The 26,950-nt window shown below is 45.7% G+C and overlaps 1 non-coding gene across 1 annotated transcript; it reads right to left on the bottom strand.

The window, feature by feature from the left end:
• Positions 1–13,015: 13,015 nt before the first annotated feature.
• TRNAE-UUC (transfer RNA glutamic acid (anticodon UUC)) lies at positions 13,016–13,087 on the bottom strand. Its single transcript has one exon. It is a non-coding gene; the product is annotated as a tRNA-Glu (tRNA).
• Between the last annotated feature and the right edge of the window lie 13,863 nt (positions 13,088–26,950).

Genomic DNA, 26,950 nt, shown 5'->3' with positions numbered 1-26,950 from the left:
GCACGGATCAAAAAAAAGGGTGAGGACCATAGAAGAAGGGCACGGACCATAGAAGAGGGGTGATGATCATAAAAGAAGGGCACGGGATCATAGAAGGTCTCACTACTGAGCTGGGACAGCAGCAGCTGTCGCACAGGCTAGACCTCCTGGACCACATACTGCCTCACACCACCACTCTTCAGGAGGTCTCTGAAGGCCAGAGGGACAGCGAATTGCATAGACATGATGGAACCTGCAATAGAATGGAAGGAAAATGTTACATTGCTCTACAAAGACATTCTTCACTTTAACAGCGGAGTTCACCTTTACCTCCCTATACCCCAATGTACACTCCCCTTCCCTTCACTCACCCCTCACCCCCTCCAGTGTGTGGAGTTGAAGGAAATACCTTCTCATTCCAGGGATGGAGGAGTATGTGACCTGGTCAGGTTCTAATAGGAGACCAGAGTCCTGAATGAGATTGCGGTGTCTCCCAGCACTGAGGAGTGTGGAGGAACCAACACTGGAGATACCCCCGAGGGGGCAGAGGCCGGGTGTGCTGTACAGGGATTGTCAGCATAGGAGTGGGTATAATAGAAATCTCCCTCCCCCATAGTGTGACATTATAGATATGACCCCCAGACAGGAACATCCCCTATCGATGGGGTAACGGGGCAACATGTGAGAAGAGAACCTGACACCATCCAAACACAACAAACCACAGGTGGCCTTCATCCCAGCCAAGTGCCACTGTCCCGATTCACAGCACTCCGAGGGCCCAATCCCCTCATCCAGAACACCCCGAGGGCCCATCTTCCTCACCCCAAAGACCCCGAGGGCCCATTCCCCTCACCCCAAACACCCTGAGGGCCCATCCCTCTCACCCCAAACACCCTGAGCCCTCACCCCAAACACCTTGAGGCCTCACCCCAAAATCCCTGAGGGCCCACCTCCCTCACCCCGAACACCCTGAGGGCCCATCCCCCTCACCCAGAACAACTCGAGGGCCCATCCCCCTCACCCCAAAAACTTTGAACACCCCATCCCCTCTCACTGGCTGTAAAAGCAATCATGCGGCTAAACAGACGCTATGGCGGCTTTTACATTGCAGAGAATCACCGGCTGAAAACAAAGATATGTGGATGATGCCTGCAGCTGCACCCGTCACCCAGATATCGCCACTCAAAGTCTTGGACGTCATATGACAGTGACCCAGGAGAAGTGATTAATAATAATAATATAATTTTTTACAGTTTTTTTAAATATTATTATTATTATATTTCTTTTCAGGAGCCAATCAGAGGAGTTGTGTGCCAATATGATGACAGGGAACATGCTGATAGGAGGAGAGAACAGAGTGATGCTGGCTATGAAATGTTCCCAGATATCTTCAGCAGGATTCCTGTTATCAGTGCACAATAGGTCAGTAGAGATCCCCATCAGTGTCAGGATAATGAATAAATGAATGAAAAACTTGTATAGCGCTACATATGCAAACGAAATCGCCTTAGGGCGCTTTTGCCGCCAATGTCCGTCTGGGTCTTCAGAAGAGATGGGTCTTGAGCTTCTTCCTGAAGGCCAGATGGTTTTCTTCCGAGCGGATGTCCGCGGGTAGAGTGTTCAATAGCCGTGGTCCTTGGACTGTGAACCTTTGTTCGCCTTTTAATTTATAACGGGTCTTGGGGATGGTTCTGGTTAGTTGACCAGAGAGGGCGACCTGGGGTGTAGTGCTTTATTTTGTCGCAGAGGTATTGCGGGGCTTGTCCTTGTGTACATTCGTGAGTGAGGCAGAGGGTCTTAAATGTAAATAAAATCAATTGTGCTCGCGCTAAAAATGTGAATTGAAAAAAAATATGAATATATATAAACTGAGTATAAAATATAAACTAATTGTGCAAAAATGTTAAACCATAATTAGTATGCTAATAAAAACATACATGTAAAAAAAAAAAAAATATATATATATATAATGTGCAATCCTTATATATAAAATTCACAAAGTGCATCCACATAAAAGTGCAATCCTTATATAAAATGCTGAAAGTGCATCATGCATGAATATAGACCTAATTAATAAGTGCAAATCCTGTGACAATCAAGTGTCCAAACAAAATACGATCAGTAGATTCAAACTGAAACAAAGAAGTGCAAGAAAACAGTGTCCATGAATGAAGTGTTCATCAAGCTTCTCCTGAAAAGTGTCCAAATCACAACAAGCTGGATGTGCTCTCCCGTGATCCCCCACTTGTGCTTGCGCTCACCTCTATTCGTGTGACACGGTAGTTAAACAGTGTCAAAACACGCATTGGGGCCACTCCTGGGCTCACTCAGGATGCAATGATGTATGTCCAATCCTCACAGGTAAAACATCATTCATAAAAGAGAAAAAGAAAGCTCCATGGTGTAATATAGTAAGGGATTTATTTAAAGTAAAAGAAGTTCCTCCAGGAGGGTACTCACAGTATGCAGGTGCTACAGTGCACCAAACTATACAGGTGTATTTCGTTTAGCAGCGGCTCGTATGGCGTGCGGTGTGGTGTATATTCCTCTCCTTCCCTGCTGACAGCTCCATCCTACCCCTCCCCGACGCGTATTCAGCACAGGGATCACGTGCCTTCCTCTGGGGGAGAGGAATATACACCACACCGCACGCCATACGAGCCGCTGCTAAACGAAATACACCTGTATAGTTTGGTGCACTGTAGCACCTGCATACTGTGAGTACCCTCCTGGAGGAACTTCTTTTACTTTAAATAAATCCCTTACTATATTACACCATGGAGCTTTCTTTTTCTCTTTTATGAATGATGTTTTACCTGTGAGGATTGGACATACATCATTGCATCCTGAGTGAGCCCAGGAGTGGCCCCAATGCGTGTTTTGACACTGTTTAACTACCGTGTCACACGAATAGAGGTGAGTGCAAGCACAAGTGGGGGATCACGGGAGAGCACATCCAGCTTGTTGTGATTTGGACACTTTTCAGGAGAAGCTTGATGAACACTTCATTCATGGACACTGTTTTCTTGCACTTCTTTGTTTCAGTTTGAATCTACTGATCGTATTTTGTTTGGACACTTGATTGTCACAGGATTTGCACTTATTAATTAGGTCTATATTCATGCATGATGCACTTTCAGCATTTTATATAAGGATTGCACTTTTATGTGGATGCACTTTGTGAATTTTATATATAAGGATTGCACATTATATATATATATTTTTTTTTACATGTATGTTTTTATTAGCATACTAATTATGGTTTAACATTTTTGCATAATTAGTTTATATTTTATACTCAGTTTATATATATTCATATTTTTTTTCAATTCACATTTTTAGCGCGAGCACAATTGATTTTATTTATATTCAAATACACGGAATGAAACGTGGTGAAGTGTTTGCTGCTTTAAATATAGTTGTTTTATTCCTTAGAGGCATTGGTCCACTTGTGGCTCGCAAGAACCCCACCTGTTTGTTTGGGTCTTAAATGTAACTCGGTCCTTCATGGATAGCCAATGGAGGGTCCTCAGGGACGGGGTGATTGATTCCCAGGGTCTTTTTTCCAGTTACCAGTCTGGCTGCTGTGTTCTGGACGATTTGTAGACGTGAAATTTGGTATTTTGGAAGTCCTAGGTAGAGGGATTTTGTATAGTCGAGTCGGGAATTGATGATTCTATGCAATAGGCAAAGAAGGTAGTGGGATCCCCTGACTACCGATCCTATTTGTGCATTCATCGTCATGTTTGAGTCAAAGATCAAAGATCACTCTGAGGCTTTTGGCTTTAGTGCTTGGGGTGATGGGCTGTCCAAGGATGGTGAGTGGTGTGGACATCGTGCCAGGGTTTTTGTTTCGGTTTGTGTGGAGGAAGAGGAGTTCTGTTTTGGACCTGTTGAGTTTAAGGTAGCTCTCCGTCATCCAATTGTTGATCAATGAGAGACAGTTTTCCAGTGCCTGGTATTGGTCTTCTTTGTTGGTGATGCGTAGGTAGAGTTGAATGTCATTCGTGTAGGAGTGATAAAGTAGGTCCTGGTTGCTGATGATTTTGAGGAATGGGCGGAGATAGATGTTAAAGAGCACGGGTGACAGGGGTGAACCTTGAGGGACTCTGCATGTAATTTTTTGTGCTTCCAAAGTGAAAGCTCCTAGTTTCACTTTCTGAGATTGGTTCTCTAGGAAGGATGCAAACTAGGGTAAGTCTGAGTCTGCAACTCCAGCTACTTCTGTGAGACAAGTGAGCAGGGTTTTGTGGTCTACTGTATCAAATGCTGCACTGAGGTCCAGCAGCAACAGGAGACACGATTCTCCTTCATCTGCTGCTTCGAGAGTGTCATCCCAGATTTTGAGGAGTGCAGTTTCTGTCCCGTGGCCAGGGCAGAAACCAGAATGTAGTGGGTCCATGAGTTTATGGGTGTCCAGATGGAGTTGTAGCTGTTGTACTACTGCTTTCTCGATAATTTTGGAGATGGTGTTGAGGATTGTGACAAGTCTGCGGTCGTTTGGGTCTTTGGGATCGAGGTTAGGCTTCTTTAGGAGGGGTTTGATTGTGCCTTGCTTGAGGGAGGTCAGGACGATTCCTTCTTTGAATGACTGGTTTTTGAGGTATGTTATGATGGGTGCCAAGATGTCAGTACATTCTTTTAGAAGTTTTGTGTTTTGTATATGGTTTCCCCTTAGGGGCGGGACTTTAAAGGCATGGACTATGAGACATGCAATATTGTAAAAAATATATACTTTATTAAATACTGTATAAAAAAAAACACAAAAACTCATACATACATATAGGGGAAAGTCTGTGCAAAAAAAGCTCTCGGGTGCAGAGTGTTCCAGAAAGGTCATGAAAAAATCTGCACGTAAGGTATGGACAAATAACAGTAGAAATGCATACAATATCACCTACGCGTTACGGAGAAAAAAAACTCCTTCTTCAGGGATATTCTGATATTCATTTAATTCTAAGTGCAGCAATCTAAAATGAAGAAAACATATTTTCAGCAACAGATCCTACTTCAACAATGTCTCTCCATCCACCCAATGGCGACAGATGGATCAGAGCAAAAAACAGAGATATGTGTGTGCTGTTCCATACTTACACCTCCAAAGAAAACAGCCGAGAACAACGGATCAGAGGGGAATGACCAGATGGCCAAAGAAGGGCAGGTGAGTAAAAACAATGAGATTTGAGAAAGGGGAACTTCCTGGTTGCTGAGGGGAGTGCGGACGCAACGATCCCCTAGGTGCAGCCCGAGACCGCAACAGCAGGAGGCTGAGGAGTAAAATAAATAAGATAAAGAAACTGACTATAACGATCTGCAGATATGCTTAAGTCATTGAGTAATTTTAACTAACCCACTGCGGCCAAGTATCCTCACATATAGAGGTAGGCTTGGGGTTTAGAGAAAAACATTGGTCATATTGCTATAGGTAGGAACCCTATCAAAAACCAAATATCATAATGCAAAATATATATATGTATATAGAGACGTATACCTCAAAAAAGTGATGTAGATGTATAGACGAAGGCAGGCTGGGGTGGATGGAATAACTTTGGGGAACGTGCGGATTGTAAACCCCAATGACATAAGGTGAAAGATAGCAGAAATGGGTGCCTCAAAAGCCCATGTTGCAGACACAATGGCTGATTAAGGAGATCAGAGGCAGCCCATAGATGCACATCCTAAAGGGAGCACGATCTTCAAGTAGTGAATAAAAATTAAAACAAAAAACAATATCAAACACAGTAGGCAAGAAAGGGGGGTGTCAGTAGACAAATCCCATCCTAATCCGCATCTATGGGCAAAAAAAAGAATAAAAGAATACCAAACAAGAATGAAATTCACCTGGAATACTGTGTAGCACTGATGTGTGGCCTCGTCCAAGACCACAGCACTAATATTTTGCTGCTACAGCCTGCTATTAAATGGCAGCTGAGTGCCAAAAATCCTGCCTCCAAGACAGGTGTGGGTGATAAAAATCATCCACACCCGCCATACGTGCAAGGCGCCACCCCCTGCCCACATCCAAGATGGTGATGCGGGAGGAGTGACATCATGCGTCGCGCTCCCACAAGCACTCAGGCGCGGCCGCCCAGGGAACCAGCGGGTCTGGATTAGATGGAGATGTGTTAAATCTCCTAACAGCACTGCAGCGCCTGTGCAATGCTGGCAACCACTGTGGCAGTCACCTGACCACAGGAGGTGGAACATCAGGGACCGAAGGAGAGCAAAAGCCATCAGCCCAGATGGTGTGCTGGGGAGAGATGTTTGCCCAACAGGGGAACCCAGGAGGCCACATGAAAATGCCGAATGGACAGGAAACCAAAGGGACTGTCCAAAACGGCCCCTGCGTGCCGGGGTTGCACACAGAGAGACCGCATAGTCCACTGAACTCCCCCCATCCAGGAAAGAAAAGCGAGAAAGGGAAAAGGGACATAGAAAAGAAAAACAAAACCATAATAGAATAAAAGAAAGAACAGAATAAAAAAAATAAAAAATATGTGAAGACAAAGCTGATCCATAGTAGACGGCTGAAGTCTCAACGACATACAGAACCAAACAGCAGACATGTAAATTGATGTATAGAAATAAAAAAAACGCGCTAGACTAAGCAAATGGATCAAAGCAGCAACTCAATAGTGGGATAACACAAATAGATAAATGGATAAAAAGGAGCTGCGCTCAAAGCACAAATAAATATAATAAATAATAAAAAATATATAATACAAATTGTGAAAAATAAATCTGAAAAATAAACAGAGAATCTGTCCGTAAATACTAAATCAATAGTCCATACATTAATCAGGTAACCACCACAGTGACTTTACACCAATCAAAAAGTGCCCGACCTCCTTACGGATTGCCCGCTTACCGAACGGCAGGAGGCAAGAAACAATAAACTGTAACCCAGCCTCGGCCTTTAACTTCCAAGGACAGCTGCTGGACTGACATGGGACTGCCCCTAGTCATAGGTCTGATGATAACAACCCCCTAGGCGTCCCACTGGATCGAAGATGTACTGGACTGTACTCCGGGGAATACTCAAAGAAGGGAGAAACTGACCATAACGTAATACTGCATATCATTTATTTATAAAAGAATGTATTGCACTTACATAGATAAAAACTTATAGACCAAATGCCGGCCGGCAAACATAAAAGCCCGTCCTCCTCACAGACAGCGTGGTGACGTCAGTGCGTGCCCTTCCATGGCCAAACAGCGAGTTTATTTTTCAATCCTTGGACTTTATCCTCAACCATAACATTTTTTCTTTTGATGGCTCCCACTACCTCCAGGTGCAGGGTGTTGTGATGGGGACATGTTGTGCCTCATCGTACGCCAACCTGTACCTGGGGGAGTGGGAGCGATCTTTGATGGCAGATATATCGATGGCGTATTTTTAATCTGGGATGGTCCAACAGAGACGCTGTCTGCTTTTTTGGCCAGACTTAACAAAAACCAATTCAGTTTAACCTTTACAATGTCTTATCATCCTGATGAGGTGACCTTTCTGAATGTCACAGTCCTCCGGGGGGAGGGGGGTACCATCCAGACCCGTCTCTTCAGGAAGCAGACGGCAGGATACTCTATACTTCATACCTCAAGCTTCCACCCACGTCTACTTATAACTTCCATACCATTCAGCCAGTACCTACATACTAGAAGAAATTGCTTTTATGACAAAACCTTTCAAATCGAAGCTAAGAAATTACAAGATAGACTACTGGAGAGAGGGTATTGAAAAACATGCCCTAAGAGGGCTTATAAAAAATCCTTGGAAAAAACTAGATATGAACTCCTATATCCTCAAAAATCTAGAAGTGATGGCCAACATGAGAATGTGACCCGACTAATAATACCTTACTCTAACCAACACAATGAGATCCGTAATATTGTGCAAAAATATTGGCACCTTCTGTCCATGGAACCCAATCTGTGCAGATTTGTGCCAACCAAACCACTAATCACTTTCAAGCGTGCAACATCAATTAAGGACTGTTTGGTTCAAAGTGAGTTCAGAGGCGAGAACCGAGGTGATTCCTGTAAAAATAAAGGCACATATACTTGTGGGGGCTGCACCTTTTGCCAATTTATACAGGTGGGACCCACATGTACCCTACCCAATGGCAGGCCTGTTAAGGCAACACATTTTGCCAATTGCAAGACCAAGGGGGTGGTATATTTACTACTCTGCGAATGCGGCTCCTTCTATGTGGGTAAAAAAGTTGGAACTACTCTCCAGGATGTCCAAACATATCTGGAGCATGAGGAAATGCACTCCAGATCTCCCCTTGGGGTTGCACGTTCTATCCTTGCACAACAGCATTTTTCCAAAGATTCGATTTTTGGTCTTGGATAGAGTGCATCCCAGTCTAAGAGGGGGGGACTGGAATAAAACTTTATGCCTTCATTTTACATACATAATGTATCGTGTGTGTATATACTATTTGACCATCCCTATTAAGATGTATGTTATTTTGGAGACAAGTATTTCTATACCAGCTTTTTTGTCTCTATGCCATTGTTTATATCAATTTACATGTCTGCTGTTTGGTTCTGTATGTCGTTGAGACTTCAGCCGTCTACTGTGGATCAGTTTTGTCTATTTTTTTTTTTATTCTGTTCTTTCTTTTATTCTATTTTGGTTTTGTGTTTCTTCTCTATGTTCCTTTTCCCTTTCTCAATTTTCTTTCCTGGGTGGGGCCGTTTTGGACAGTCCCTTTGGTTTCCTGTCCATTTGGCATTTTCATGTGGCCTCCTGGGTTCCCCTGTTGGGCAAACATCTCTCCCAGCACACCATCTGGGCTGATGGCTTTTGCTCTCCTTCGGTCCCTGATGTTCCACCTCCTGTGGTCAGGTGACTGCCACAGTGGTTGCCAGCATTGCGCAGGCGCTGCAGTGCTGTTAGAAGATGTAACACATCTCCATCTAATCCAGACCCACTGGTTCCCTGGGTGCCCCCGCCTGCGTGCTGGTGGGAGCGCGACGCATGACGTCACTCCTCCTGTATCATCATCTTGGATGTGGGCAGGGGGTGGCGCCATGCGGCGCGCACTCGGGATCACAGCACATATTACGGGTGTGGATGATTTTTAACACCCACACCCGTCTTGGAGGCAGGATTTTTGGCACTCAGCTGCCATTTAATAGCCGGCTGTAGCAGCAAAATATTGGTGCTGTGGTCTTGGACGAGGCCACACATACATGCTACACAGTATTCCAGGTGAATTTCATTCTTGTTTGGTATTCTTTTTTTGCCCACAGATGCGGATTAGGATGGGATTTGTCTACTGACACCCCCCTTTCTTGCCTACTGTGTTTGATATTGTTTTTTGTTTTAATTTTTATTCGCTACTTGTAGATCGTGCTCCCTTTAGGATGTGCATCAATGGGCTGCCTCTGATCTCCTTAATCAGCCATTGTGTCTGCAACATGGGCTTTTGAGGCACCCATTTCTGCTATCTTTCACCTTATGTCATTGGGGCTTACAATCCGCACGTTCCCCAAAGTTATTCCATTGCACTTTTTTGAGGTATACGTTTCTATATACATATATATATATATATATATATATATATATATATATATATATATATATATATATATATATATATATATTTTGCATTATGATATTTGGTTTTTGATAGGGTTCCTACCTATAGCAATATGACCAATGTTTTTCTCTAAACCCCAAGCCTACCTCTATATGTGAGGATACTTGGCCGTAGTGGGTTAGTTAAAATTACTCAATGACTTAAGCATATCTGAAGATCATTATAGTCAGTTTCTTTATCTTATTTATTTTACTCCTCAGCCCTCTGCTGTTGCGGTCCCAGGCTGCACCTAGGGGATTGTTGCGTCCGCACTCCCCTAAGCAACCAGGAAGTTCCCCTTTCTCAACCCTTATTGTTTTTACTCACCTGCTCTTCTTTGGCCATCTGGTCATTCCCCTCTGATCTGTCGTTCTCGGCTGTTTTCTTTGGATGTGTAAGTATGGAACAGCACACACATATCTCTGTTTTTTGCTCTGATCCATCTGTCGCCATTGGGTGGATGGAGAGACATTGTTGAAGTATGATCTGTTGCTGAAAATATGTTTTCTTCATTTTAGATTGCTGCACTTAGAATTAAATGCATATCAGAATATCCCTAAAGAGTTTTTTCTCCGTAACGCGTAGGAAATATTGTATGCATTTCTACTGTTATTTGTCCATACCTTGCGTGCAGATTTTTCCTTGACCTTTCTGGAATACTCTGCACCTGAGAGCCTTTTTTGCACAGACTTTCCCCTATATGTATGTACGAGTTTTATGTGTTTTTTTTTATACAGTATTTAAAAAAGTATATATTTTTTACAATATTGTATGTCTCATAGTCCATGCCTTTAAAGTCCCACCCCTAAGGGGAAACCATATACAAAATTTAAGTTTGGGATGATGGCTGGCCTTCACAGCAGATCTCTTTATAACCTCCATTCCTTTTGATATTTAGAAGTTTTAATGTTGTTTGGCGATGTGCTGTCTCGGAGGTTTCTGATAATGGTCTTGGTGGTGTCAATGTTGATTGGGACCAGAGTAAATCTCAGTGGTTTTAGAATCTTTGTGTGGTTTTTGTCTTCTTGCTTTGGCCGAGTGGGGTTACTTGCTATGTTCTGCTGAATTATTTCCCGAATGGTTGCGATTTTGTCAATGAAAAAATCAGATAACTCATTGCAGAATTCTTGTGTTTCGTTTGCTGGAGACTCTAAACAGGTGGGGTTCATAGTCTGAGCAACTAGTTTGAAGAGTGCTCGAGGGCGGTTTATGGCTTTTAAATTGGTTTTAGAGAAATGTTCTTTTTTTGCTATGAAGATGGCTTTGTGGTATCTTGTGGTGAGTGATTTGTAATTTGTGTGGTTTTCCATTGTTGGGTTCCTTCTCCATGCTCCTTCAGCTCTTCTGCGTTCTTGTTTCAGTGATGTAAGAGAGTGATTGAACCAGCCTGAATTGTTTTTGCGGGTGGATGCTCTGCGTATTGGTGGGACTATGTCTGCTGTCTGTAATAATGCTGTGTTAAGGGAGTTGAGTGTGTCTTCAGTTGAGTAGTTTTGGGTTAACACCACTATTTTGTTGGATAGTGTAGTTTTGAAGAGTTATGAGTATAGTTTCTTCTGTGATTTTGTCCAGTGTATTGTCATTGAGTGTGTTGGTATTTGGTAAGTGATGTTTATTTGGAATTTGATCATGTGGTGGTCAGTCCAAAGCAACGGCATGATATTAAGTGTGTTAATATCAATATTTTGTTTGAAGATGAGGTTGAGGGTATGGCCCGAAGCATGCGTGGGAGCATCTATCAGTTGGTGCAGGCCTAGTGCTTCCAGTTGGCTCATGCAAGCGGTAGCGATGGAGTCCTGAGAGGAGTTTGCCCAGGGATTAAAGTCCCCAAGTAGCAGGAGATTTTTGGTTTTTAAGGTGTATGTAGAGATGAATTTGATAAAAGGTGCAGGGAAGTATGTTTTTGGTCCCGATGGTCTGTAGCACAGTAGTATGTGAATGGTGTCCTGGGCTGTTGTTTGACATTGAAGTGTGAGTGTTTCCATGAATGGCAGTGAGCTCTGTGAAGTTGGTTTTGTGAACCTGAGGTGAGATTTGTAGATCACTACTAGGCCGTCTCCTCTTTGACCGACTATGTGCTCAGTTAGGATGCAGTCGTTCTCAGGCACTAAATCTGCTAGAATGGTGTTACAGTCAGGTGTTAGCCAGCTTTCCGTGATGAAGAGACGATCTGTGTTGAGTGATAAAATCATGAATTTCGTGTTTATGCTTGACTGCTGATCTAGTGCTGATCAGGGTGCATGATAGGTGTTGTCCTGGATGTGATGTATTCCTGTTTTGGATGGTTGGTTTCAAATTTGTACTTAAAAGTTTTTCTTTTCGTAATATTGTTTGGGTGATGGTTGGTAATGTTGTAGCGGTATTCCTTAGGCTGCAGAGGGTGTCAACTGAATAATTGATGGTGCACCTGATGGGAGAATTCTATGTCCTTTTTTCTGTCCAGGGCGTAGCAAGATGGCCGCCGACACTTCCTATGTCCTTTTGGCTGGTCCGGGTGTAGCAAGATGGCCGCCGTCAGCACAGGATTCTGTAAGATGGCAACAGCCAGATTAATCCAGCAATCACTCAGGCAGACTCAAAAATACAGAGCAGGGCCAGAGCAGGGGATGGTGATGTACCATCTGTGCAAGCAGGAATTCTCTCCGGGCCAGCAGGTGTAAGGATGGTGCTAGATTGAGGCACAGGAGTCTGGCAGACCACTATTGAGTGGAGCTGATGGCAGCCAGAATAGGATAGGAGAGTATGGGTGTAATATTCCTGCTGGGGGGAGTATGGGTGTAATATTCCTGCTGGGGGGGGGAGTATGGGTGTAATATTCCTTCTGGGGGGGAGTATGGGTGTAATATTCCTGCTGGGGGGGGAGTATGGGTGTAATATTCCTGCTGGGGGGAGTATGGGTGTAATATTCCTGCTGGGGGGAGTATGGGTGTAATATTCCTGCTGGGAGGAGTATTAGTGTAATATTCCTGCTGTGGGCACGCCTGTGCAGGAAGTTCTTGTTGTATAATGGACATGGCGAGGCTCTGTTCACACCTAGGTGTTCCGGATTCCCAAATCGCCGCAAAACACGGCACTTGCTTGCGATCCCTTTACTTTCAATATCACCCCAATTGAGGCGTGTTTTTGCCATGATTGTCACCTGACAAATTGCCGGATTTTTCCCGTGATTCGGGTGCCATTGAAAGTAATGGGATCACAAACATGTCACGTGTTTTCTGCAATTTGGGAATCGCAGTAATTCCACCCGCGATCCGGAACGCCTAGGTGTAATCGCACCCTAAGCATCTTCTATCAGTTGCTGGGTTCACCTCCTATAGATTCTGGGGGAACATTTTCTTCCTCAAACATTCCACACATTCGCTTCATTCTTTATTCCACCGCTAATATATACTCTGCATTGACCTTGTATAGCGCTTTTCTCTCTTAGGACTCAAAGTATTGGAGATAGCGTTGGCCGGGAAACGAACCCGGGTCAGCTGCTTGAAAGGCAGCTATGCTCACCACTGCACCACCAACGCAAGGTAGCATGTCTTTGTAGGGTGGGAGGAAACCGGAGTACCAGGAGGAAACCGGAGTACCTGGAGGAAGCCCATGCAAGCATAGGGAGAACATGCAAACTCCATGCAGATAGTGTCCTGGTCAGGATTTGAACCATGGACCCCAGTGCTGCAAGGATAACCTCTAAGCCTCACTGCTGCCCATATGCGGCCTCTGTTCCCTAAGGCCCGCCCCCGCTGAGCGGAGTGCATCAGTTATGTCCACTTAAGGCGCCTCCAGAAGAAATCCAAACTTAACCTAAACTACAATTTATATATATATATATATCTATATAGATATATCTATATAGATATATATATAGATATATCTATATAGATATATCTATATAGATATATATATATATATAACACTCCAAAACACACCCAAACAATAACACACACCTCCACAACATATACAAACTTATCCTAATCTACAATATATAACACGCCTATAATAAAACGCACCCAAATAACAATAAAGAAGGGTACAGTGTTCCTCAAATTAGCAACACAATGGAGCTAATTATTCCATTCACACTTAGGTCTTATTCACATGGAAGGTATGAATCCGTATCCCATGCATCCCCATTCCGTGTTTACCGGAATGGGGATTCGCAGGTGTTCCCAGCATCCCGTGTAGGCAGTCCCATTGCTGTCAATTGGGGTGCAGTGGCTGTACCCAATGTGACATCTGTGTGGGTGCCGATGCATGGCCCCGAACGCACCCAGGGTGCGTCTGCACAACTGCACCCGCATGGATGTCCTTTTTGGGGTAAACACAGCCCCCACACAGATTCATACACCCCGTGTGAGTGAGGCCTTGGACTTCTCCATAAATGAACTCACTGGCAGGAAGAGTTCTCATTTCTCCAGCAAAGAATGCCTAAAGAAAGCTGGAAAGACACCTCCCACCTCTGAAGACAAAAAGAGTTCCAACCTCCCCTCATAGCCGGTCCAACAAACGCCTCAAAAACATACCGGCCTTCAACCTCCCCGCATAGCTGGTCTAACACATGCCTCAAAAACATATCAGCCTTCAACCACCGCTCATAACCGGTCTAACACATGCCTCAAAAGCCTACCAGCCTCCAAACTTTACAACATAATCAATTACTTAATGTTGATCGACAATACATTGATCAAACATAATCACCTGTAAAAAAGTGCCTGAGATGTTGGTGGTAAACAGCCTGCTAGGGCCGGGGGGAACCAAACCAAGTCCTCCAAAAGCTACCTCATATCCAAAAGTTGCCAAGAGTGTAAATGTAGACCTTAAGCTTTAACGTTAATCAAAAATATCACATTTTAAAGGGAAAGGTATAACAAGGGGGAGGGGGAGTATGGAAGAGGGAGAGAGGGAGGAAAGGAGGGGGGAGGGGAGGTTGGGGGTAAGGAAGGGGTGTGGGGGTTCCCCCCAACCCTCTCTCCTTCTTCCTCCAACCTTCCCTGCCCCCTTCCCTTTTCCTCCCTCTCTCTCTCTTCCATACTCCCCCTTGTTCTACCTTTCCCTTTAGAATGTGATATTTTTGATTAACCTTAAAGCTTAATGTCTACATTTACACCCTTGGCAACTTTTGGATGTGAGGCAGATTTTGGAGGACTTGGTTCGGTTCCCCCGTGCCTAGCAGGCTGTTTACCACCAACATCTCAGGTACTTTTTTACAGGTGATTATGTTTGGGCGATGAGTCTTCTTCTAGGAACAGTCATTTGTCTTGTTTGTCCATTTACATTCATAGTTGGTGATTCAGAAGCTCCAAAAATGAAAATGGAGGGCTGATAGGAAGACCCTCTGGTTACTGGAGTGGCAGCCGCCACCAGTGTAGGGACCTGTGTTGGTACAGCCATACCTGGTCTCTAGGAGGGTTCCTCAGACTTTTTGTTGAGTTTTCTTTTAGGAAAAAGCCAATTGTCTTCTTTGTCCAACTACATTGATGGTGATTCAGAAGCTGCAGAAAGGGAAGTAGAGGGCAGATGAGAAGACCCTCCGGTTACTGGAGTGGCAGCTGCCATCAGTGTAGGGACCTGTGTTGGTACAGCCATACCTGGTCCCTTGGGAGGGTTCCTCAGACTTTTTATTAAATCTTCTTCTAGGAACAGCCAATTGTCTTGTTTGTCCAGCTGCATTGATAGTTGGTGATTCAGAAGCTCCAAAAATGAAAATGGAGGGCTGATAGGAAGACCCTCCGGTTACTGGAGTGGCAGCTGCCACCAGTGTAGGGACCTGTGTTGGTACAGCCGTACCTGGTCCCTGGGAGGGTTCCTCAGACTTTCTGTTGAATCTTCTCCTAGGAAAAAGCCAATTGTCTTCTTTGTCCAACTACATTGATAGTTGGTGATTCAGAAGCTGCAGAAAGGGAAGTAGAGGGCAGATGAGAAGACCCTCCGGTTACTGGAGTGGCAGCCGCCATCAGTGTAGGGACCTGTGTTGGTACAGCCATACCTGGTCCCTTGGGAGGGTTCCTCAGACTTTTTGTTGAGTCTTCTTCTAGGAACAGCCAATTGTCTTGTTTGTCCAGCTGCATTGATCGTTGGTGATTCAGGAGTTCCAAAAACGAAAATGGTGGGCTGATAAGAGGACCCTCCCGTTACTGAAATGGCAGCCGCCACCAGTTTAGGGACCTGTGTTGGTACAGCCGTACCTGGTCCCTGGGAGGGTTCCTCAGACTTTTTGTTGAATCGTCTTCTAGGAGCAGCCAATTGTTTTGTTTGTCCAACTATATTGATAGTGGGTGATTCAGAAGCTGCAGAAAGGTAAATAGAGGGCTGATGGGAAGAACTTCCAGTTATTGGAGTGGCAGCCACCACTAGTGTTGGGACCTGTGTTGGTACAGCTGTACCTGGTCTCTGCGAGGGTTCCTCAGACTTTTTGTTGAGTTTTCTTCTAGGAACAGTCATTTGTCTTGTTTGTCCATTTACATTTATAGTTGGTGATTCAGAAGCTCCAAAAACAAAAATGGAGGGCTGACGTTAAGACCCTCCGGTTACAGGAGTGGCAGCCACCACCAGTGTAGGGACCTGTGTTGGTACAGCCATACCTGGTCCCTGGAGGGTTCCTTAGATTTTTTGTTGAGTCTTCTTCTAGGAAAAAGCCAATTGTCTTCTTTGTCCAACTACATTGATAGCTTGTGATTCAGAAGCTGCTGATGAGAATTTTTCAAGAGATTGATGGCGTAGTGGATTCCAGTGAAGGCTTGAATTGAAGATTCTCTCCCTCGTATTCACTAGCAAATCATCCTCTAATCCCTCCTCCTCATCTAGTTTAAATTTTCTTCCAACATTTTGGCCATCTTCAATCCCAAAAAAGCTGCACCCCTCCCATTTAAGTGCAATCCATCACTACTATAAAGATGGTAACTGCCTGAAAAGTCAGCCCAGTTTGCCATGAAGCCAAACCCCTCCTCCCTGCACCAGTTCCTCAGCCACTTGTTAAGTACCCTAAGCTTCTGTTGCCTCTCTGGTGTGGCTAGAGGTACCAGCAGTAGTTGCAATATTGCCTTGGGGACCTTTTCTTTAATATAGCCCCTAAGTCCCTGAAATCATTTTGTAGGGCGCTCCATCTTTCTCTAACTTTGTCATTGGTACCGATTTATACCATGACAGCTAGGTCCTCTCCAGCGCCATCCAACAATCTGTCCATGCAATCTGCAATGTTCCGAACCTGAGCACCCGGTAAACAACATACTGTTTGGCGATAAGGGTCTTTGTGACAGATTGCCCTCTGTATTTTTCCAATAACTGAATCCCCTACAACTAGTATGTGCCTATCCGTTCTTGTAACCTTGCCCCCATCTTCGTCACATGCTGGTGGAGGCTCCATGTGAACGTCACATGCTGGTGAATTCTTTACATGAATGTCACATTCTGGTGGAGACTCATTGTGATTGTGAAATTCTGGAGTAGTCTCATTGTGAACATCACATTCTAGAGAGGCCTCATTATGAACATCACATTCTGGAGGAGACTAATTGTGAACATCACATTCTGGAGGAGACTCATTGTGAACATCACATTCTGGAGAAGACTCATTGTGAATGTCACATTCGGGAGGGGTCTCATTGTGAACATCACATTTTGCCAGAGTCTCAGTGGTAATGCCACAATCTGCTGGAGTCTTAGTGGGAAAGTTACATTCTGCCCAAATCTCAACAGAATTGTTGCATGCTGGAGGAGTCTCGATGTGAATGACACGTGGTTGATTTAAATTTTTTTCAAACTTTTTGGTTATTTTCTTTCCTAACAGAGCTGCACCCTGCTCGTTTAACTGCAGTCCATCCCTGCTGTAGAGCAAGTAAACAATTGAAAAGTCAGTCCAGGTCTCCATGAAGCCAAACCCCTCCTTCCTGCATCAGTTCTTCAGCCACTTGCTAAGCTCCCTAAGCTCCTGCTGCCTCCTTGTTGTGGCTCGAGGTACAGGCAGTATTTCTGAATATGCTGCCTTGGAGGTCCTTTTCTTCAATATAGCCCTAAGTCCCTGAAATCATTTTTTAGGGCACTCCATTTTCGTCTAATGTTGTCGTTGGTTCAAATATGTACCATGACAGCTGGGTCCTCCCCAGTCCCATTCAACAATCCATCCATATGATCTGCAATGTCCCAAATTCGTGCGACCGGGAAACAATATATTGTTTGTTGATCGCGGTCATTCTGACAGATTGCCCTCTCTGTCCCTCTAATAATAGAATCCCCTACCACCAGGAGCTGCCTATCCTTTTCTTTAAGCTTGCCCTCTACTTCATGGGAGGAGATACTGAAATGGCTGCCCTGGTATTTTGGTGGATTCTCAACATGAACATCATATTGTGTTGGAGTCTCAACATGAATGTGACATTCAGGTGGTGTCTCAATGTGAATGTCACATGGTGGTGGAGTCTCTGTGTGAACGTCACATGTTGGTGGAGTCTCCATGTGAACGTCACATGTTGGTGGAGTTTCCATTTGAACATCACATGTTGGTGGAGTCTCCATGTGAATGTCACATGTTGGTGGAATCTCCAAGTGAACGTCACATGGTGGAGTATCCTTGTGAATGTCACATGTTGGTGGAGTCTCCATGTGAACTACACATGCTGGTGGAGTCTCCGTGTGAACTACACATGCTTGTGGAGTCTCCGTGTGAACTACACATGCTGGTGGTGTCTCTGTGTAAATGTCACGTGCTGGTGGTATCTCCATGCGAACATCCCATGCTGGTGAAGTCTCCATGTGAGCGTCACATGCTGATGGTGTCTCCGTGTGAACGTCACATGCTCTGTCTCTCTTACAGGGGTAGTCCTGCCTTGTGAGCTGTGTCTGCAGTAAATACCGCATACATCTGCAATAAAAAAGAAGAATCAGATTTAGCACCTTCACCTACATTATATATATATATTTGTATACAACATCAAATTATGGAGAGAAAAGTTCAAAATTCCAGGAACAAGAAATAATCCCAACATGACAGGTACACAGGGATGACTAATGTTGGCCTTCATATAAAAATTGTGGTTGCCTGGTAGTTATGCCAACCCGCTAAAATGAATTGAGTAAAAAAGTGGACTGATTCTTCACTTTTGGGTGCGGTGGAGTAATCTGCAGTGCTTCTGTTCCTTATTATTAAACATCCGGCCTCTTTTATTGTAAACCCTTGAATTGTTGCAGTGGATTGATATAGAAGAAGCCGGGACCGGGAAAGGCTGCATTGCAGATTACTCTGCCGCACCCCAAAGTAAAGAAATAGGGGTGACCCCTCATCAATGTTCATGGCAATCCCTATAAATGTGTACATATGGGGGGTGGCCCCTCATCAATGGTCGTGGCAATCCCTATACATGTGTACATATGGGGGGTAACCCCTGATCAATGGGAAAGAAGGATCCAATGAAAGGGTTTCAGTTATCTTGTATCTATCACTAGTTTTCAAAGAATTTTTGAATAGAAGGGGATTTTAATAGTGCCAAAACACACAGAAATTTTTTTTTTATAAAAACATCTTTATTGGAGTCCAAAGTTTTAAAAGAAACGGGGGGACAATAAATGTTGTCCATATTTCGTAAAAACAATTCAGTGCACATGTACAATATACACATAAAGTAGCTACTGTAACCAGCGTGATGCTTGTTCCTTGACATGTTTCACTTTACAGCTTCTTCAGGAGCTTATAAAGCAATATGTAGCTACAAAAAGACAAATACAATTAAAATAAAAAATACCAACAATAATGCAAAAAATTTGCATAAACAATCATTAATAAGTATGCATGACTGTAAATAAACATTTCTGTTATCAAAGTAAATGTGTATTAAAAAGATATAACAACATAAATAATATGTCAATGATTATCCATGAGGGTCTGAGCACTATCCAGAGGGGCACATAACATGAACATAAAACTCAACATGTATATAGAATGTAATCAAGCTAATGCACATGACTAAAGGGTCCAAAACTGATGTAAGAAGAGGTGCCAACACATGCGGCAGTGGCATGTGCAGTACTACAGTACTGGTTCCCAGAATGGAGAAGAGCTATTATGTAGGCTGTTGCATTTAGGAATAAGATAAATATGATTTGGGGGTCTTCATTTTTTTTACTATTTTGCAGAGGAACAATACAATAAAAAACACGTAGCACAATAAATCTTACTGCAATTTTATATTCAGGATCAGATTTTCTATTAGTAACAGCAGGTCTGTAGCTATAAGCATCAGAAGAGGAGGCTTTGTAACAATCAGCCTTAAATGCCTGTTTACACATAAATGTGTAATAAAATGCACAAAAATGCTCAAAAAAATTGATGTGTGTCGCTTTTCATTGGTGTGAATTTTTATTTGCGTTGATTTGCATTTTCACACTTGTTGATGTGCATTGACACGCGTTTTTATGCACATTGAAGCGGTAGTAAACTCTTTTATAACTTAGAAAACAAGTTTCCATCTGCAAGACAATATCATAATGTGCTAGTATGCCCCCTCTGCCCCCTCACATCCCTCCCACACAGTACTGTCCTCTGCCTCTTCACATCCCTCCCACACAGTACTGTCCTCTGCCCCTTCACATCCCTCCCACACAGTTCTGTCCTCTGCCCCTTCACATCCCTCCCACACAGTCCTGTCCTCTGCCTCTTCACATCCCTCCCACACAGTACTGTCCTCTGCCCCTTCACATCCCTCCCACACAGTACTGTCCTCTGCCCCTTCACATCCCTCCCACACAGTATTGTCCTCTGCCCCCTCACATCCCTCCCACACAGCACTGTCCTCTGCCTCTTCACATCCCTCCCACACAGTACTGTCCTCTGCCCCTTCACATCCCTCCCACACAGTACTGTCCTCTGCCCCTTCACATCCCTCCCACACAGTACTGTCCTCTGCCCCTTCACATCCCTCCCACACAGTACTGTCCTCTGCCTCTTCACATCCCTCCCACACAGTACTGTCCTCTGCCCCTTCACATCCCTCCCACACAGTACTGTCCTCTGCCCCTTCACATCCCTCCCACACAGTATTGTCCTCTGCCTCCTCACATCCCTCCCACACAGCACTGTCCTCTGCCTCTTTGCATTCCTCCCACACAGTACTGTCCTCTGCCCCTTCACATCCCTCCCACACAGTACTGTCCTCTGCCCCTTCACATCCCTCCCACACAGTACTGTCCTCTGCCTCTTCACATCCCTCCCACAGAGTACTGGCCTCTGCCCCTTCCCATCCCTCCCACACAGTACTGTCTTCTGCCCCTTCACACCCCTCCCACACAGTACTGTCCTCTGCCGATTTCACATCACCCCCCGTCAACCGAACTGTGCCTACTTCATATCACCCCCCACCACATAGTACTGTCCTTGCCCCTTCACATCACCTCCCCAGCCGAACTGTGCCCCCTTTACATCCCCCCGACAACACTGCATCCTTTACATCTCCCCCACAGCACTGCCCCCCTTTTACATCATCTCAACCCCCCCACAATAGTATGCTCTGCCCCCCTCCCTTTACATCATACCTCCCACTCACAGCACTGCCCCTCTTCACACTGTACCCCTCCCCAGCACTGCCCTCCCTTTGCATCACCCCCCTCCCCTGGCACTGCCCCTCTTCATATCCCCCCCAGCATTGTCCCTCTTCACACTTTACTCCTCCCCAGCACTGTTGTCAGAGAGCTCACCTTGCTGGTCATGGGATTGGCCACCTGGGGGCATGCCTGTGAGCAAGCCGGCCTATTTAAGTTTGTCAGACACTCTGTTCAGTGCTGCCTGATCATCAGCTTCCTGTGCCATAGTTCCCGTTTCCTGTCTTGTCTTCCTGTTTACCTGATCTCCTGACGACCCGGATTGCCCTTGTATTCTCCTGTTTGCTGCCTGTACCTGACCTTGGCCTGTTTGACTCCGCTTCTGCCTGCTCCTATTGTACCTTGCTGCCAGTCTGTTGCCAAAACCTGCTTGTGTCCCGATCTGCCTGTCTTGCTCCTGCTCAGCACCTGTTACCAGTGTTACGGACTACTGACCTGTTGTCTGAAGATCATCTCTCATCCTGTACCTGGATCTCTTCAGCAGGCTCTCATACCATTCCGCACTCTCGTGCCTCCTGTCTGCTCTACCAGGGGCCATGAGTCGGATAAGTAAGGGAGTCTACCCTCTGCCCAAGCGGACTCATCAGTCTGGTAAGTAAAAGTCTGACAGTATCAGGCAGCCATGACTGAGTCTGGGCAGGGGGCCTCCCCCATGGATGGACTATGTAGACACCTGGCAGGACTTACCCAGGCCGTGAAAAGCCTTCAGGAAGGTTACTCAAGATTGGAGGAACAAGTCCAATCCTTATCTACCTCTTCCAACCCCCGGGGGGCATCTTCTGCTGGATTCCAATCTGCACCCTCCGTAGTAATGCTTCCTCCAGAGCCCAGAGTACCCACTCCCGAGAAATTTGCCGGTGAACGCAGCAAGTATCGTGCCTTCCGCAATTCCTGCGAACTCTACTTTGCTCTGCAACCCCGCACGTTTTCACTGGAAGCGACCAAAGTAGGCTTTGTTATTTCCCTGCTGACAGGTGAGCCACAAACCTGGGCTCACCGCCTTCTGGAGCAAAAATCTATCTCCCTAGATAGCCTAGACGATTTCTTCAGGGCCATGTCCCAATTGTATGAAGATCCCCAACTGACAGCGACTGCTGAAGCTGCACTGCACTCTCTGCAACAGGGTCGCAGAGCGGCCGAAGATTATGCAGTCGACTTCAGACGTTGGAGTGCCGATACGGACTGGAACAACGCTGCCCTGCGTCATCAGTTCAGAATTGGGCTATCTGACCCACTCAAGGACGAGTTGGCTCGAGTGGGGGTACCTCAGTCTCTGAAAGACCTCATCGATCTCTCCATCCAGATTGACCGTCGCCTAAGAGAACGTTGGTCAGAAAGGTCTACCAGTCACCTTCGTCCCACCTGGATGTTACCCAAGGTTCCCAGTCCGGTCAGTCAGTTTCCTCCGGCTTCATCTGTCTCGACTCCAGAACCCCCTGAACCCATGCAACTCGGCCTACGCTTACTCCAGAGGAAAAGATGCGCAGACGAACCCACAACCTGTGCCTATACTGCGGTGAATCCGGGCACTACGTGAGAGCCTGCCCCAACAAGATGCGTAAGTGTCGTTCTGCCTCTTCAATGTGTGCATCTGTGTTACCTAAACTTGGTTCTCATCTCGCTCTTTCCTTCACTCTGCAGCTTCCAGGAGGGAGTATTCCAGTGTCAGTAATTATTGATTCCGGCGCATGCAGCTGTTTCATCGATTTGACCTTTGCTGCCAACCATCGTATTCCGCTTCAACCTAAGGCTCAGGGGCTTGCTGTCAATCTAGCGGATGGATCCATCCTTAGTTCAGGCCCAGTCACTCAAGAGACCGTCCCCTTGCTGGCCACCATGGGTACCCACCATCAGGAGCTTCTGCGTCTGGATGCCATCTCGTCTCCTCTCTTCCCTATTATCCTAGGGATGCCCTGGCTGCAGGCCCACAATCCCAGTATCAACTGGGCCACAGGAGAAGTCAAATTTCTCTCTGAGTATTGCCAACAGCATTGTTTACAGCAATCTTCTGACATGACCTCCCAACTCCTGTGCTTGGACTCTGAACTACGTCAGTCCGTCCCTGAAGCTTATCTGGACTTCCTGGATGTATTTAGTAAAAAAGGAGCAGAAACCTTGCCCCCTCATAGGCCGTATGACTGTCCTATAGAACTGTTACCTGGTACTGAAGTTCCATTTGGGAGAATCTTCCCGTTAACTGAGCAGGAGTTAGACACATTAAAGACTTACATAGATGAAAACTTGGAAAAAGGGTTCATTCGTCCTTCTACCTCCCCAGCCGGTGCCGGCATCTTCTTTGTCGAGAAGAAGGACCACTCGTTACGTCCCTGCATCGATTACCGGGAGTTGAATAACATCACCATTAAGAATCGTTATCCCTTGCCTTTAGTACCTGAACTTTTTCAAAGATTAGGAACCGCAGTCATATTCACGAAACTAGATCTCCGCGGAGCTTATAACTTGATCCGTATCAGAAAAGGGGACGAACGGAAGACGGCCTTCCGTACTCGATTTGGGCACTTCGAGTACCTTGTCATGCCATTTGGATTATGCAACGCTCCCGCAACCTTCCAACATTTCGTCAACGATATTTTCCGTGATTACCTGGATCTGTATGTAATAGTAAACCTTGACGACGTCTTGATCTTCTCCTCTTCACTAACCGATCACCGTAGACATGTCTGCAATGTCCTAACCCGACTTAGGCAACACGGCCTCTACGTAAAACTCGAGAAATGCGAGTTTGAACGTCAATGTATTCAGTTCTTGGGCCTAGTCATCTCAGTGGAGGGTATCAGGATGGACCCCCAAAAGGTGTCTGCTATTCTGGATTGGCCCGCTCCGATAGATAAAAAAGGGGTACAACGCTTTATTGGCTTTGCCAATTTTTACCAGAAGTTTATTAAAGGTTTTTCTGCAATCATCGCTCCAATCACCGAATTGACCAAACAGGGAACCCGATGCTCTTGGACTGACAAGGCCCAGTTGGCTTTCGAAAGGCTCAAAAAGCTATTTACTTCAGCCACCATTTTGAAACACCCTAACCCTGTCCTACCATTTGTCTTGGAGGTCGACGCTTCGGAGATCGCAGTGGGAGCGGTGCTCTCTCAACGACAGGGCGCCAAGGCCCTCCTCTATCCAGTAGCGTTCTTTTCATGCAAACTTTCAATTTCGGAAAGAAATTATGATGTGGGGGATCGAGAACTTCTGGCCATCAAGGCGGCTCTGGAGGAATGGCGTTACCTATTGGAGGGTGCTGCACATCCTATTCTGGTCTACACCGACCACAAGAATCTGGAATACCTGAGAACAGCCAAAAGATTAAGACCTCGTCAGGCCAGATGGGCACTTTTTTTCTCACGATTCCAGTTTCACATAACTTACAGGCCCGGTTCCAAGAATATAAAGTCAGATGCTCTTTCCCGCATGTTTTACAATTCAGAGAAGACCGTATCTCCCGATACGATTCTTCCTTCGGGGAACTTCCTGCTCCTCCAAGGGGACCTTGTTTCACGGATAAGACAGGCCTCGGTGGGAATGCTTCTGTACCTCGAAACCGATTGGAGAGAGGGCCTGTTTTGGCGAAGAGACAAGATCGTGGTTCCCGAGAAGCTAAGGGTAACTGTGATGTCACGATCATAAGTTGGCCGGACATTTTGGTGTCCTGAAAACCACTGAGCTGGTACAGCGCACCTTCTGGTGGCCTCAATTAGCCTGTGACTGTAAAAATTTTGTGGATTCATGCAACACTTGTGCTCGGAGTAAGAACACCAGGACAAAGGCCTGGGGATTATTAAAACCCTTACCTGTTCCAGAGAGGCCATGGAATATGATATCAATAGACTTCATCGTGGAATTGCCCCCTTCCGAGGGTTTCTCTACTATTTTTGTTGTGGTAGACAGGCTGTCGAAGATGGCACATTTCCTCCCCATGAAGGGTACACCTTCGACTATGGATACGGCAAAGATTTTTGTCAAAGAAGTGGTTAGGTTACATGGAGTCCCAGCAAGCATTGTGTCTGATCGGGGTGTTCAATTCACTTCAAGGTTCTGGAAGGCCCTCTGTGGTTCCCTCGAAATTGAATTGGCCTTTTCATCCGCCTATCATCCCCAGACGAACGGGCAAACTGAGAGAACCAACCAGACCTTGGAGCAATACCTCAGGTGCTTCACTGCCTTCTCTCAGGATGACTGGGTTTCCTTATTACCCGTTGCAGAATTCTCCTAAAACAACTCCTTGCACTCTGCCATCAATCAAACACCATTTTACGCTAATTACGGGTTCCATCCATCTTTTCTACCAATCTCAGTACCTGAATGCTCCGTTCCGGCCGTCTCAGAGACTATGAATTTCTTTTCCACCAACAATAAGATCCTACAAGAGACTATGGCCAAATCCCAGGATTACAATAAAAAAATGTTTGATAAGAAGAGGTGTGGAGAATTGATCTTGGAGCCCGGCAACCAAGTGTGGTTGTCCACAACTAACCTGAAAATGTCTTGTCCCTCTAGAAAATTAGGCCCTAAGTTTATGGGTCCGTTCCCAGTGAAGAGGAAAATAAATGATGTGACCTATGAACTTGATTTGCCAGACTCTCTAAAAGTACACCTGTCTTCCATGTGACGCTGCTGAAACCTGCTACCTCTAATCCTTTTGCTGGTCGCACTCTCGGCCCACCCAAAGCTGTCATAATTGACAACGAAGAGGAATTCGAGGTAAAGGCAATCCTTGACTGTAGGAAAAGAAGGAATGGAATTCAGTATCTTATTAAATGGAAGGGGTATGGTCCGGAGGACAATTCCTGGGAACCAGAAAACAATTTACATGCCCCGGAACTTTTACAGACTTTCAGAAATGTTCATGCCTCCAAGTTGGCCCGGCTGGGCATCCGGAGGCTGCCCTTAGGGAGGGGGCACTGTCAGAGAGCTCACCTTGCTGGTCATGGGATTGGTCACCTGGGGGCGTGCCTGTGAGCAAGCCAGCCTATTTAAGTTTGTCAGACACTCTGTTCAGTGCTGCCTGATCATCAGCTTCCTGTGCCATAGTTCCTGTTTCCTGTCTTGTCTTCCTGTTTACCTGATCTCCTGACGACCCGGATTGCCCTTGTATTCTCCTGTTTGCTGCCTGTACCTGACCTTGGCCTGTTTGACTCCACTTCTGCCTGCTCCTATTGTACCTTGCTGCCAGTCTGTTGCCGAAACCTGCTTGTGTCCCGATCTGCCTGTCTTGCTCCTGCTCAGCACCTGTTACCAGTGTTACGGACTACTGACCTGTTGTCTGAAGATCATCTCTCATCCTGTACCTGGATCTCTTCAGCAGGCTCTCATACCATTCTGCACTCTCGTGCCTCCTGTCTGCTCTACCAGGGGCCGTGAGTCGCATAAGTAAGGGAGTCTACCCTCTGCCCAAGCGGACTCATCAGTCTGGTAAGTAAAAGTCTGACAACTGCCCTCCCTTTGCATCACCCCCTTCCCCTGGCACTGCCCCACTTCACACACCCCCCCAGCACTGCCCCGCTTCATATTTTACCCCCCCCACAGCACTGTCTCCTTCACATAATTCCCCCTAAACACAGCCAGGGTAGTGTCCGTTGCCCCCCTTCACTCCTACCTTAGACAGAGTGGAGAGCAGGAGTTTCCTCCTGCACTCCGTTCAATGCTGTACTAAGCCTCCCACACTTGGTCCAGAAATGCTCTGCTGCATACTCTCCTTCACTCCGTTCAATGCTGTACTAAGCCTCCCACACTCGGTCCAGAAATTCTCTGCCTCACGCTCTCCCCTCTGTCTAGGGGGCAGAGAACAC

The sequence above is a fragment of the Aquarana catesbeiana genome, linkage group LG07 (assembly GCF_042186555.1).
Source record: "Aquarana catesbeiana isolate 2022-GZ linkage group LG07, ASM4218655v1, whole genome shotgun sequence".
Lineage (NCBI taxonomy): Eukaryota > Metazoa > Chordata > Amphibia > Anura > Ranidae > Aquarana > Aquarana catesbeiana.
The sequence above is the reverse complement of the archived record's forward strand: the minus strand, read 5'-3'. Positions and strand labels throughout refer to the sequence as shown.